Source organism: Helianthus annuus, chromosome 5, assembly GCF_002127325.2.
Source record: "Helianthus annuus cultivar XRQ/B chromosome 5, HanXRQr2.0-SUNRISE, whole genome shotgun sequence".
NCBI lineage: Eukaryota > Viridiplantae > Streptophyta > Magnoliopsida > Asterales > Asteraceae > Helianthus > Helianthus annuus.
In genome coordinates this window covers 167,566,141-167,581,009 of record NC_035437.2, presented here as the reverse complement: position 1 = coordinate 167,581,009, position 14,869 = coordinate 167,566,141, and positions in this window count along the sequence as shown.

The window sequence follows — 14,869 nt, the reverse complement described above, 5'->3', positions numbered from 1 at the left end:
CTCAATAGCTCCCACCACATCCAGTGACAGTAACACAGCTCTTCTGTCTCAAGGAGGATTCCAGATGTTTCGCAATGCTACAGCTGCTAAACCTGCTCCCACTTCAGCAAATGTCTACAACTCAGGGTCCTCTACTCAGGCTTCCCCTACTAGTGCTGGAAAGGCTTCTGCTGCACCTTCTGCCTCTGTTGCGAGCAATGAAATGGTTGCCTTCTTCTCAAAACAGTCAAAAGAAAATCTTGAAATTGCAGCTTCAGTCATAAATTGCTTGAATGCCTTTACTTCGGGAAACCTTGGTCCTCCTAAGTTTTCCATGGATGATTTGGATCAAATTCATCCAGAAGATGTGGAAGAAATGGATATCACGTGGCAGATGGCTATGGCGGCTTTTAGAGCTAAAAACTTTGTGAGGAAAACAGGGAAAAACAAATGGCAAGGTCTTACGTTCTCGGGCCCCGCAAAGATGCCATTTGAGTTTCGTTGCTATAATTGTCATGAACAGGGTCATTTAGCTAGAAATTGCACGAAACCCAAGGTGAATGGTGAACAACCTCCAGCTCAGCCTGCTGCTCCTGTTACGCCCAATCGAGAAAGAGCTCTTGTGACTACAACTGGTGTGCCTGCTGATAATGTCAACAGTGGAAGCCCACAACCTATGGGATTGGCCCAAGCTTTGGTGGTTCAGCCTGATTCGCCTTTTGACTGGAGTTCAGAGATAGAAAGACTAAACATCTCAGCTCCTGAAAATCAAGCCAACTCAAGCAATATCGCTTTCATGGCCAGCAACGATTCGGTGAATGATGATGTGAAGGTAGCACAGGAGGAGGAGTCGTCAGCTGAAAACTTCGCCTTCATGACTCAAATCCTGTCAGCACCTGTCAAAGGTCTCACTAAAGAAGAGGTAATTTCTGTTTTCTGCACTTCTGAATGTAGGGAACGAGTTGAGGCCTATAGAATCCATAACGCTGAGCTAATCGAAGACTATAATGAAATTAAACGCAAAAACTTCACTTTAACGAAAAATGAAAAACTTTTCAAAGAGAAAATCGAAGCTCAGCGTAAGGATATCGTCCAACTCAAAGACGATGTTAGTGTAGCCACGGCCCAACTCATCATAGTTAAAGAAAAACTGTGTGAGGTGACTAAGGAACTGGAGAATGTTAGGGATAAATACCAAATTAATCAGTTAAACATTAAAAAATTCGATTCCTCCAGTAAATTAGTCAAAAATCTCTGTGATCAACAATTGGCTTACTCTAAAAAGAAAGGGTCGGGATTGGGTTATAATCAGACTCCTCCTCCGTACAATAACAATTACACATATTTACCTATGACCGAGGAGGAGATGCTGAATGAAAGTAAAATGACATACGGACCCAAAAATAATAAGCCCTCAGTGAATGTTGAAGGTTCCAAAAATAGTAAGTCCTCAATTAATGGTAAACTTGCTGAAGAACAGGTAAAACCAGAGACGTGTTTTGTGTCAAAGGGTACTTTTGATCCTAACAGTTCTTCGTCATGTGCAGATAAAGTACCTGAAGTGATATGGGGAGATGTGTTTGGAAGTGAACAAGTTTTAGAATCTGATTCTTCTAAAACTTCTTTTGATAATACTAATTCTGGTTGTGTGTTTGGACAAGCGTTTTTGAACTCATTTCATAGTTATGTTTCGTCTTCTTTTGGGCCTGATGTTTTGGGCAAAACAGTGAATGCTTGTGATGAATCTTTTAAAAATGCTTGTGATGAACCTTTTAAAAATGCGTGTGATGATGAATGTTTTGCAACTGCTGAAAATTGTGATTCTAATGTTTCTGATTCTCAAGGTGAAAATAGTGTGACCAACGATGTTCCTCAGGACACTTTCAGTGAAACCACTGAAAATGCTTCACAAGAAAACCAATCACCCACTGATTTTTCGTGTGAATCAAATTCAGTGGACATTTCTACTGATGAATCTGATGGAACTTCTTTGGATGGCAACGATAGAAAGGAGTCATTATTTGTTGATGACGTCTCAGCCTCGATCGAGACTGAAACTCAAAATGATTTGCAAAACGAGAAAGAAGTTTTCTTAAATGAAAGTTTGAAAGAAAATACTTGTGAAGAAAATCATAAGTCAACATCTGAAACACCTAATCAAAATGATTTTCATGAAACAGTAAAAAATGAAAACTCTACTTTTTCAGATTCTCATGCTTGTGCCAGTGCTAGTTCTGATCCTCAGGTATCTACAAGCTCAGGGAAGGCACAAGCAAGTCAATCAAAACAGAACAAGCAAGCTCCATCTTCAAGACCCAAAAGACCCGCAGCCACTGTGAATCATCAAAACTCTTCCACAGTGAAACGACAGATTTGTTTCAATTGTGGGATAGCCGGGCACATTGCCAGAAACTGTGTTTCGTTGTCTTCCTCTGTGCAGTCTAAAACTCAACACGCACAACATCAGAAAGTCAAACCAAATCGATTTGGTCCTTCTAAGTCAATGAAGACTGATAGGTCTAAGACAATGAAGAACGACCATCGTAGGGTCAGGCCTTCTGATCAAGATTGGAATGCAGCCAAACGTAGACATAAAAATCAGCAAAATCATTTTTCAGAAAACAGATTTAAGGCGTTTGGTAATTATGCTAACAACTGGTCTAAACAATATTGGAAACCTAAATCTAAAGTCGTGCATTCCAACTTGCCTCATACACTTCATAAAAATTCTGCCAATGCGAATTCATCAAAATTTTTAAATAAAGACAATTTAGTTTGGCAGAGGGTAACGTATTTCGATGCTCAAGGAAAACCCAGATCCACTATGGGCTGGGTTCCTAAATCTAACTAATCCCGCTACTCGTGCAGGAACAGCTGTGGAGGACTACCGTGCGCCTCTGGTACATGGATAGTGGCTGTTCCAGGCACATGACAGGAGACTTATCCCAACTTGTGAATGTCAAAGAATTTAATGGTGGATATGTCTCATTTGCGGGAGGTGAATCTGGCAGAATCACTTTGAAAGGAACTGTTCAAAACGGTGTTCTCAGCTTTGAAAATGTCAATTATGTTCCAGAACTGAAGCACAATCTGTTAAGTATTTCGCAGATTTGTGATAGAGGGAATTCAGTTCATTTTACGAAGAAAGGGTGTCATGTTCTTAAGCCTGGGATTGTTATTCCAGAAGACTGGTTCTTGATGACAGCTGAAAGAAAAGGAAATGCTTACGTCATTGATATGAACAAGAAACCGTGTGAAGAGATCACTTGTTTATTTTCGAAGATTTCAGAGCATGATGGTCTTTTGTGGCATCGTCGACTTGGGCACGTGAATATGAAAAATCTGAATCGTCTAGCTAAAGGTCAATTGGTACGAGATCTTCCGATTAAGGATTTCATGTTGGTGGAAAAGTGTGTTGCTTGTGCGAAAGGAAAGGCTCATCGAAAACCTCACAAGACTAAACCAGTACCTTCAACAAAAGCTATACTCGAACTACTTCACATGGATCTTTTTGGTCCAGTGAATGTGCTGAGTATCGGGAAGAAAGCTTACTGTCTAGTAATCGTCGATGATTACTCTCGCTACACTTGGGTGTATTTTCTCAGTCACAAAAACGAAACTGCTGCACTGGTGAAACAATTCATTACATTGGCTGAAAATCAAGCGAGTACTAAGGTGAAGGTTATTCGATCAGACAATGGGACAGAATTCAAGAATGTTACTTTGGATACGTTCTGCATTGAAAAGGGAATTGATCGACAGTTCAGTGCGCCTCGCACTCCACAAAAGAATGGAGTGGCTGAAAGAAGGAATCGTACTCTAATTGAGGCAGCACGTACCATGCTGGCTGATTCAAAGCTTCCTAGCTTCTTTTGGGCCGAAGCTGTTAGCACGGCTTGTTATATCCAGAATCATGCTTTAGTAAATAAACGTCACATGAAAACCCCTTATGAGATTCTGGAAGGACGTAAACCTTCGGTTTCACACTTTCGTATTTTTGGTTGTCCATGTGTATTATTACTAATGGACTCAAATGGAAAGTTTGAAGTCAAAGGTGACGAATGTTACTTTGTTGGATATGCTAAAGGCTCTGCTTATAGGGTATACAACAAAGTAACTAGAAAAGTTGTTGAGGCGTGCAACATCGAATGGCTTGAAGAGAATGCTACGGACGCTAGAGTCGGTCCAGATTGGTTATATGATTATTCTGCTCTGTTTAAATCATTTAACATTTTGTCAAGTGATGTTTCAGTTGCAGGTGAGTCAGTTCCCAAACAACCATTGTCATTTGAAGATACTGAGGACGAAGCACAGATGCAAGAAAATGTGAAGCATCATACTGTTGATCCACCGGGAATGGTGTTCACGCAACATCCTACACCGACACCGATGGTCAATCAATCCCCTGAAGGTGCATCAACCAGTGACTCTGCAATGTTTCCTGATCCAATTCCTGAGGATTGTACCGTCACTTCTCCTGTAGTTCACACTACAAGTGCACCTGATGAGGGGGAGTGTAGCAACACCACCACTGCAGAGGAGACTGTACCTGATTTGGCCATACCGACGAGCGTTCAACGCAATCACCCAATCGAAAATGTGATTGGTCCTGTAAATGCAGGAATTTTGACCAGGAGTCAATCAGGAACCATTAACACTTGCTTATATTCTTGTTATCTTTCTCAAATCGAACCTAAAACCATTGATATAGCTTTGCAGGAACCTGGCTGGGTAGATGCTATGCACGAAGAGCTGAACCAGTTTGAAAAACTTGGAGTATGGAAGCTTGTCAAGTTGCCAGCAGGAAAGCGTAAGCTTGGAACTAGATGGGTTTTTCGAAACAAGCAGGATTCTGCGGGTGTCATTGTTCGAAACAAAGCAAGGCTGGTGGTTCAGGGATTTAGACAAATCGAAGGTCTAGATTATGATGAAGTATATGCTCCGGTTGCGCGACTTGAAGCCATCCGGATCTTTTTGGCTTACGCGTCGTACATGGGATTCACTGTTTATCAGATGGATGTCAAGACCGCGTTTCTCTATGGAGATGTGAAGGAGGAAATTTTTGTCGAGCAACCGCCAGGGTTTGTGCATCCAGATCATCCTGAGTACGCCTACAAGTTAGACAAGGCGTTGTACGGATTACATCAGGCTCCTCGAGCTTGGTATGCCACCCTAACAGAGCATCTGTTGGCTCATGGATATACGCGTGGCACCATAGACCAGACTCTGTTTATCAAGAGGGTAGGACGTGATCAAATTTTGGTTCAAATCTACGTTGATGACATCATTTTCGGATCTACAAGCGAGGATCTGTGCAAGGAGTTCGAGAGAGTTATGAAGAAAAAGTTTGAAATGAGTGCTCTGGGGGAGATGACACTGTTTTTGGGTCTACAAGTCAAGCAGAGTTCACAAGGAATTCTGATTCATCAAGGGAAGTATGTGGATGATGTCCTGGCAAAGTTCAAATTCACGGACGCAAAGCCTGCTGAAACACCTATGGCTGAGAGACCATTATTGACTGAAGATGAAGAAGGAGAGTCTGTAAATCAACGTCAATATAGGTCAATGATCGGGTCATTGATGTATCTCACAGCTAGCCGTCCGGACATCATGTTCGCTGTTTGCAACTGTGCACGCTATCAGGCTAATCCTAAAACTTCTCATCTTATTTCTGTTAAACGGATCTTTCGGTATCTTAAAGGCCGACCTCGGTTTGGCCTGTGGTATCCGAGAGATTCAAATTTTGACTTGTTTGCTTTCTCTGACAGCAATTTTGGAGGTACTGACAGTGACAGGAAATCCACTTATGCGGGATGTCAATTTTTGGGTGATCGGCTCATTTCTTGGCAGTGCAAGAAACAACAAACGGTGGCGATATCCACAGCTGAAGCTGAGTATGTTGCTGCTTCTGCTTCTGCTTCTTGCTCCCAGGTGGTGTGGATGCAACATCAATTGCAGGATTATGGTTTGACTTATCTTAACACTACTATTTACTGCGATAATGATGCTGCAATACAAATTGTTAGAAATCCTGTTTTCCACTCCAAAACCAAGCACATTGATATTAAAGTTCATTTCATTCGAGACTGCTTTGACAGAGGTCTGATTACTCTTGAACAAATCGACACAGATGCAAATGCTGCTGATTTGTTCACCAAACCTGTCAGCAGCTCGAAATTCAGAGTGCTTGTGGATTTTCTAAAAATGATCCGTTTTACTGATTGAGCATGTTTTTGTTTTTCGTAGGTAAATTTGTTCATAAAGTTTTCTATTCTTAGGTAGTTTTTATTTATGCACAAATTTAGGGGGAGAAAAATTGAAAAATACAAAAACATTAAAAAATCGAAAAATACAAAAAGAGTTTCAACAGGTAGTGTGGCTGGACTGGGAAATGAAATGAATTTTCACTTTATGGTTAAGGGCTGACTCATGTAAGACCAGTATCGAAATAGTGTGACTCTAGTATGATGTGTTGGTAGGCTTTATCCTTAAGATTGGAAACAATAGCTGTTTTCTGTTCAGAACTAAACTAGTACATGACCTCAGAAAAGAAAATCACTTGGAATTAGCTTATGTCTATTTGAATGTTTGTATACTTTTCCCGATACACACAATTTTGATCTGATTCTGAAATCTTCTCTGAAAAGTCGTGTACCTCCTCTGCTGCATCCAGATACATGCTGACCTGGAGGTGCTAGGCAACGTCAGCTTCTGCTGCATCCAGATACATGCTGACCTAGCTGTACGTTGTCGCGCTGTAGATCTAATACACCCGAAAGAGGCCCTCTAGTGCCCAAAAGAAACCCAATAAACCTATATCAAATTGAGAAAACTCATTTGATCTGTATATTATATCATCTCAATCTAAGATCTATTCTGTTCTTTTCTCAACCTATTCCCAGTTAAGATTTCAGAAATTTGGATTGGACTTGTGAAATATGTGGTAGGGAAACTGCTTGCATGATAGAGTGAGCTGTGCATAATTCCAGGATTTGATTAGTATTTGTTTGGGTGCTCATTATTAAAAATATCAAAACATGATAAAAAGAGATACAGGCAGTTATATGGAAAAGATCTAGGGAGATGAGTTTAAGAGGACAAATATACTGGCAATCGTCTAGATCATCCTCTAGTAGATCAGTGTTGATAAGTGAAGTCATGCCCGAAACCCTGTGATTTGATCCCTGAGCATCTATGCAAATTTCCTGTTTTATTTTTGTAAATAATAATTTATTATTTAATTTTGTTTTAGGTTTTGTTTTGCAAACAAATGCTCAAAAGGTTTAATGGGTAATTTTTATTAAATCAGATTTTTGAATTGGGCTTTATTGAAAATATTTATTGAAAAATTAACTTGAGCCCAAATCCATAAGGCCCAGCCCATAAGACATGGGCCCATGGAAAACTGTTGAGTATAAAAGGGGTGATTACGAGTCATATTCCATTATTCACTCGCAATCTCCTCTCAAAACTCTCTCATTATTCCGGCCGCAATCACGATTCCGACTCACTTCCGGTTGCGACTCGCAATCCGATTAGATCATCATCAGGTAAAATGACGTCATTGATCAAGTTTTGCAGGAATTTTGAATATCTTTTGAAGATTCCGATGAATATTTGAAGATTCCGATGAAGATTTGATGATTCCGATGATGTTTCCGATGCATATTTGAAGTTTCCGATGAAGTTTTAACTCGCAATCATGAACAACAGGACTCGAAACCAGTGGTTACGACTCGCAACCTCAAGATTGCGACTCATGGTTGCGACTCATTTTGGCTTGTTGCGACTTATGATTGCGACTCGCAATCTGCTGGTTGCGACTCATTTTGGCTGGTTGCGACTCATGGTTGCGACTCAGTTTTCCTGGTTGCGACTCATGGTTTCGAATGAACAGTGCCAGTGTTTGTTTTATTTTTAATTTTTATCACTGTTGCTATTGGAAACTTATACGTTTTGTGTGGTGTGCAGAAAAATGGACTTAAAGTTTATCGCGTCTCACAATCAAGTAGCATATTTGGCACCTCCACCTGTGAAGCATAAGCAGCTGTTCACGTCATTGATCAAAGGCCTAAGTACATGCCGTATTGCTCACGCTCTTCGTGAAAATCCGGTCGTTTATGAAAGCCTCATTCGAGATTTTTGGAAGACTGCAAAGGTGGAAATCATTGAAGGAAAAGGAGCTATAGCTGCTGAGATCGACGGGACGAAGATTATTGTGACGGAGCAGACTATCAGGGATGTGTTGAAGTTCAATGATCAGGAAACGGATCCAATCGAGCTTGCTGCTGGAACCATTGAAGAAATTTTGCCACGACTGAGTTATGAAGGAAAATTTCCTCCCTTGGTTAAGAAGTTTGTTCATCCATACTGGCGTTTATTATTGCACATGTTCCTGTTGTGCATGACAGAAAACCGAGGGGGAATTGATCAATTAAACACAACACAGACGGCTGCATTGATTTGCGTGATTACTAATGAGCCGTTTAACTATTCAAGATATGTTCTGGAAGCGATGAAGAGAAATGCTATTGGGCTTCGAAAGGATAAGTTTCTTATGTATCCTAGATTTGTGCAAATGATTCTCAATGAGCGTTATCCTGAATTGAAGAGATCTGGTGATACTCTGGAGTTAAAGCCTATGGGCCCTTCGTGTTTTGGTGCTCTCACTACGAAGAAGGGAACAGAGAAAAAGTTTGAAGGTTTGATCGAGTTGGAGAAGTTTGGTCAGTTTGCAGAGACCGAAGACATTGTTGAGAATCCAGTCATGGCACAAGCCGTACCTACACGTGCCATTGTTGCTGAAGAACATGACATTCAAAGGAGAGCTGAAAATGAGCCTGAGCCAGAGCGTATCACTATTAACTCTGACGATGAAGGTGTTGAGATTACGTGTGATTCAGATGATGATAACATAGAACTTCCTCCTGAAGTTAATGCTGATGCTGTTTCTACAGTTAATCCAGTGATTTCTGCTGAGAGTTTGGCGATGCTGATAAAGAAAGTGACTGACACGATGGGAAATCCTCCTCCCAATCTGTCAGTATCAACTGAAGAGCCAGAAGAAAGCCCAAGGGATTCTGATTCTATTCCGTTAAAAAGGAAAAGGAGGGATCCTAGGCCCGGAATGTTTATCGAACAAGGAAACGATCAATCCGTGACTGTTGCTGATGATACCGAAGGTTTGTATGACTTCGATTTTGAAACGTATGTTGACGATGCTACCACCACCACTACAGAGAATATCTTTGAGTCTGGTGTTCATACTCAAGGTGATGATACAGTTATGACGAATGTTGAAATTCAAAATGAAGCTGTGCCTAATGTTGAAGCTCATGTAGAAGCTGGGCCCTCTGGAATTGTTAGTGCTGGACCTTCTGGTACTATTCATGAAGAACCGAGCAGTTCAAGTGGTAAAAGGCCTGTAGAACCACTTAGAATGCCTTTTGACAGTGATTCTAGTGATGATGATGAATTTATAAGCATGAGGGAAATGAAGAAACGTTTGGTTGTGCTTGAACAAGATTCAATTCATAAAGATGCAAAGATCATTCAGCTTGAAGACACAATTGTGAAGAAAGATCAACAAATTGAGCAACTGCAAGGAGACGTTAGCCTATTGTTCAATATTGTTTATGATCTGCGAGGTAAGCTTGAAAAGAAATTCGGACAAGAGTTTTCTGATCCAACAGATGTCGAAAACAGAAAGAAAGCTTTTGAGAAAGATAATGCTGAAAGGAGTGCTGCTATGGAAAAATACTTTGAAAGAGTTACTGATCCAGAAGCAGAGAAAGCTAAAGCAGAGAGGTTGAAGAAGAAAAGAGAGTTTGTGATTCTGAAGAACAAGAATGCTAATCCAGATGATGAAGATGCACGTGCTACACATCATTTAATGGATGTTGGTGAAACTCTCTACGATAAGAAAGGAAATCGATCTGGTGTAGTCAGCTGGGGTTATGATCATGATCGTAACAGATGGTGGATCAAGAGGAAAGTTGGACCGGTTGAATGGTACAAACATTCAGGACAATTTCAGTCGTTCACTAAGGTAGATTTGACAGACTTGACAAATAAACCTTATGTGGATGATAAGCCTAATGGTCCTGGTTATGCATTCTTCGAGAGATTAAAAAGGGAAGTTGCAAAAGGTTTTCCCTCGATGCGTACAGCGGATTCTATTGTTAAACCTGCAAAAGGGATTAGGGATCCGTATACGAACAAGCGAATGAAGATTGTCCACTGGCCAGCTACTGATAAAGAAAAGACGATTCCGTTAGTGAGAAAGATTCCAAAAGGGGCATTGAAGACATTGCACTTTTGGGCGTATGATGAGCGTCTTGGTCAAGCGGTAATTGTTTGTGATGGTGATGCAAGTTACTGTTTGGTAGATCAGATCGACTTATTGAATCTTGCAGTTGAAGATCTTGAAGTATTAGCAAGCAACCAAATCAGAGCTACTGAAAAATATGAGGAAATTGCTAAGGGTTGGACATCTGCAGTAGCTTCTGTCATGCATATTCACAAGAAGGGTTTTGGTGGATATAAAGACAACATGAGTGGTGGTAATCAAGGCAACTGAAGTCGGAAGAACCTGCATGCATAAACCTAGGGGGAGATTGTTGGAACCTGAATGTTTATTCATGTAGGTTAGCAAAGTCTAGGGATTGATCTTGTAATTATCTAGTTCTTTATGTTTTGGGTTAACTAATGTGGTTTGGGCTAGTTAGAAAAGGTGTCGCATGGGCTTAGGGATTTCGGCCCTATGTGTTTTGTATTTAAACAACCTTGATCACTTGATTAAGGGTTGTTGATTGCGAGTAGAAGTCAGGCGACACAAAGCATTGGAACCGAGTTCCATCCGAGATCTTGTATCAGTCATTGATTATCTTTGAATGCAAGTTTCGGTTTGTTTCTTATTTATTGCTTATTGTTTGATCTTAATATTAGTTCTTGAATCACCTTGTGTTTGATTTCCGCGCTCTCACAAGGTTTAGATTGATATCATTGAGATCCTCACGGGTTTTACAAAGACCCCCAACAGTGGTTAGAGAAAAACATTCACAAAAATGTTCAAACCCCTGAGCTAACCACTGTCCATACATTTGTCACCATCCCAGACACTGTTGAGACCACGTCCAAAGCCTTATTGGCTTTGGAGACCTTAATGAACTAATCCTTTTACTTCATGTGCAGGGAGCTTCTGCATGCTTAGATAGTCTTTGGTATGTAGATAGTGGAGGCTCCAGGCACATGACAGGATGTAAAGCCCTACTCAAAGATTTCAAAATCCATGGAGGGGGTGATATATCCTTTGGGAATAATAGTAAAGGAAAGGTTCTGGGGTCTGGTACAGTTCAGTCTGGAAATGTAAAATTTGAAAATGTCAATCTGATAGACAATCTGAAATTCAACCTCCTGAGTGTCTCACAAATGAGTGATAAGGGGTATGGGTCATTCTTCACAAAGGAGTGTTGTAGGATTGTTGGACCAGAAATGGTTGAAAAGATTGAAGCAATAATAAAATCTGGAAAAACAAAACTTGTTGCTCAAAGAAGTGGCAATGTTTATGTTGTTGATATGTCAAAAGAGTGTCCCAGAACTGATGCCTGTCTGTTCTCAGCTACCTCTAACAAAGAGAAAGAACTTTGGCACAGGAGACTGGGGCACACAAATCTCAAGACAATCACTGAAATTTCAAAAATTGTTCTAGTAAGAGGCCTACCACAAAAACTGTTTTCATGTCCTGAGCATTGTGTTTTCTGTTTAAAAGGTAAACAGCATAAAAGCTCCTTTAAGTCCATTGAAGAGTCCAAAACAACCCAGTGTTTGCAAATGTTGCACATGGATTTGTTTGGCCCAGTTCAAGTCATGAGTCTCAAAAAGAAGAGATACTGTTTGGTTATTATTGATGACTTCTCTAGGTTTACATGGACTTTCTTTTTACACTCAAAAGATGAGACTGCAGGCATTTTGCAAGACTTTGTGACATAGGTTGAAAAGCAATTTGACCTTCCAGTGAAAGTCTTCCGGAGTGACAATGGCACATAATTCAAAAATAAGGAGTTGGATGCCTTCTGTGTGAAGAAAGGGATTGTAAGGCAGTACAGCATCCCTAGAACACCAGAGCAAAAAGGGGTTGTTGAAAGAAAGAACAGAACTTTGATTGAGGCTGCCAGAACCATGCTTGCAGATTCAAGTTTGCCATTAACTTTTTGGGCAGAGGCAGTAAACACTGCTTGTTATGTCCAAAACAGAGTTTTAATCAACCCCAGGCACAAAAAGACTGCTTATGAAATTCTGTATAAAATCAAACCACTGATCTCATACTTTAAAGTATTTGGCTGCCCATGTTTTATTTTGAATTTAAAGGATTCCATCTCAAAATTTACAGCCAAAGTAGACTGTGGTTATCATCTGGGATACTCAACCACTGCCAAGGCCTACAAAGTGTTTAATACACGGACCAAAGTAGTAGATGAGACTTTGAATGTAAAGTTCAATGAACTTTCATTAATGAAAATCACAGCAAATCCTGCTGATTTGTTTGATCTTGATAAATTCACTTTTGAAAACACTGCTGTCAAGACTAACAGTGCAGGTCCATCAGAGGATTTAACACCAGACTATGGGTATGAAATCATCATCCCTCAAAAGTCTGTCAAAATGGGAAGAGCAGCAGATGTTCAAAACAGCTGTCAAAGCTCAACCACTGCTACCTCAACAGTTGTTGACCAAAGTAGCCCATTAACCACCGCTTCCACATCATCAAACACTGTTGATAAAAGTCCTCAAACAGTGGATCAAAGTCAGCATGTGTCCACAACTTTACCTCCTATTCCACCACCTTTTGAAGCCACTACTGGATCATCAAAGTCACCAGCAGTGGCTAGCTAAGATGATTCACATCTGCAGCCTTCACCACAAAATGCCATTGTTCCATACCAGGGAGAGTTAATCTTCTTGAAATCTCATCCACCAGATCAAATTATTGGCAACATCAATCAAGGGGTGCTCACAAGAAGTCAATACCAAAACATTTGTCTTTTTGCTGGTTTTCATCACTCCATTAGCCAGTCAAGTACCAAGAGGCACTAAAAGACAACAGCTGGGTAGAAGCCATGCAAGAGGAGCTCCAACAGTTTAAAAGACAACAAGTATGGGAGCTTGTACCACTGCCAGAGGGTGTAAGTCCTATTGGCACAAAGTGGGTCTTCAAAAACAAAACTGATGAAAGGGGCATTGTTGTCAAGAATAAAGCCAGGCTTGTGGTTCAAGGTTACAGACAAGAAGAGGGCATTGACTATGATGAAACATTTTCCCCTGTAGCAAGACTTGAAGCTATCAGACTTTTTCTGGCCTTTGCTGTCAACCACAACATCAAGGTATATCAAATGGACATAAAATGTGCATTCCTCTATGGTAAGATTCAAGAAGAGGTTTATGTTTATCAACCTCCAGGCTTTGAGGATCCATTTAATCCAAATCATGTCTACAAGCTGAATAAAGCTTTGTATGGCCTGAAACAAGCACCAAGGACCTGGTATGAAACTCTTTCCACCTTTCTACTTTCCATTGGTTTCACCAGAGGCAGAATTGATAAAACACTGTTTTTAAAATGGAGAGGGAAGGACTTGATGATTGTACAAATTTATGTGGATGACATCATTTTTGGAAGCACATGTAAAAAATGTGTGAAGAGTTTAGGCAACTCATGACAGCTGAGTTTGAAATGAGTGCAATGGGTGAACTCCAGTGTTTTCTTGGTCTCCCAGTAAAACAACTGCAAAATGGCACTTTCATCCATCAAGGCAAATATGCCAAAGAACTTTTAAAGAAATTTGATATGGATGATTGTAAGCCATGCAGTACACCCATTGCAACCAATAAACTAGTCATGTCTGATGTGAAGGATGAATTGGTTGATCAGACCTTATATAGAAGCATGATTGGGTCTTTATTGTACCTAACTGCATCTAGACCAGACATCATGTTTGCAACATGTGTCTGTGCAAGATCCCAATCACCCCCTAGAAAGTCAAACCTTATTGCTGTAAAAAGGATATTCATATACCTCAAAGGTGCTCCCACACTCGGTATCTTATATCCAGCTGATGGTAAAATTGAGCTTTTAGGTTTCTCAGATAGTGACTTTGCTGGATGTGACAAGACAAGGAAGTCCACTTCAGGAGGGTGCCAATTCCTAGGCAATTGCTTAGTGTCTTGGCAAAGCAAAAAGCAAGCAGCTGTTTCCACATCCACTGCTGAGGCAGAATATATAGCTGCTGCAAGCTGTACAGCCCAACTGCTCTGGCTTCAAAATCAGTTACTGGATTTTGGTATCACTGCCTTGAAGACACCACTCATGCTGGACAGCCTGGCAGCAGAAAATATCATCAAAAATCCAGTGTCTCATTCAACCACCAAACACATCGACATCTGACATCACTTTGTGAGGGATTGCTATGAAAAAGGTTTGATTTCTCTGCATCATGTACCAACTAAGGATCAGCTGGCAGATGTGCTAACCAAAGCATTAGACACATCCACCTTTGAAAGCTTGATCTCTAGGATTGGCATGCTAAACGTGGAATAACAGGCAAAATCCTGTTTTTCTATGAATAAAAGCATTAAAATGTTTTCAGAAAATCAAAAATCCATCCTTAAAAATAGCTAAAAATGAAATTTTCATTAAAATCCTTAAAAGTCTGCCATAACCACTGATGAGTTCAAAAGTCTGTTCTACTTCAAAAGTCTGTCCACTGCTGAAAGTCATCCCCTGTTCCCCCATACTTCTGATAAGCACTGTTGTTCAAAATCAGTGTTGTATCCACTGCTGTGCTATCCAATGATAGTAAAAATCATCCACTGTCCTTCTTTACCGTTGCAACCA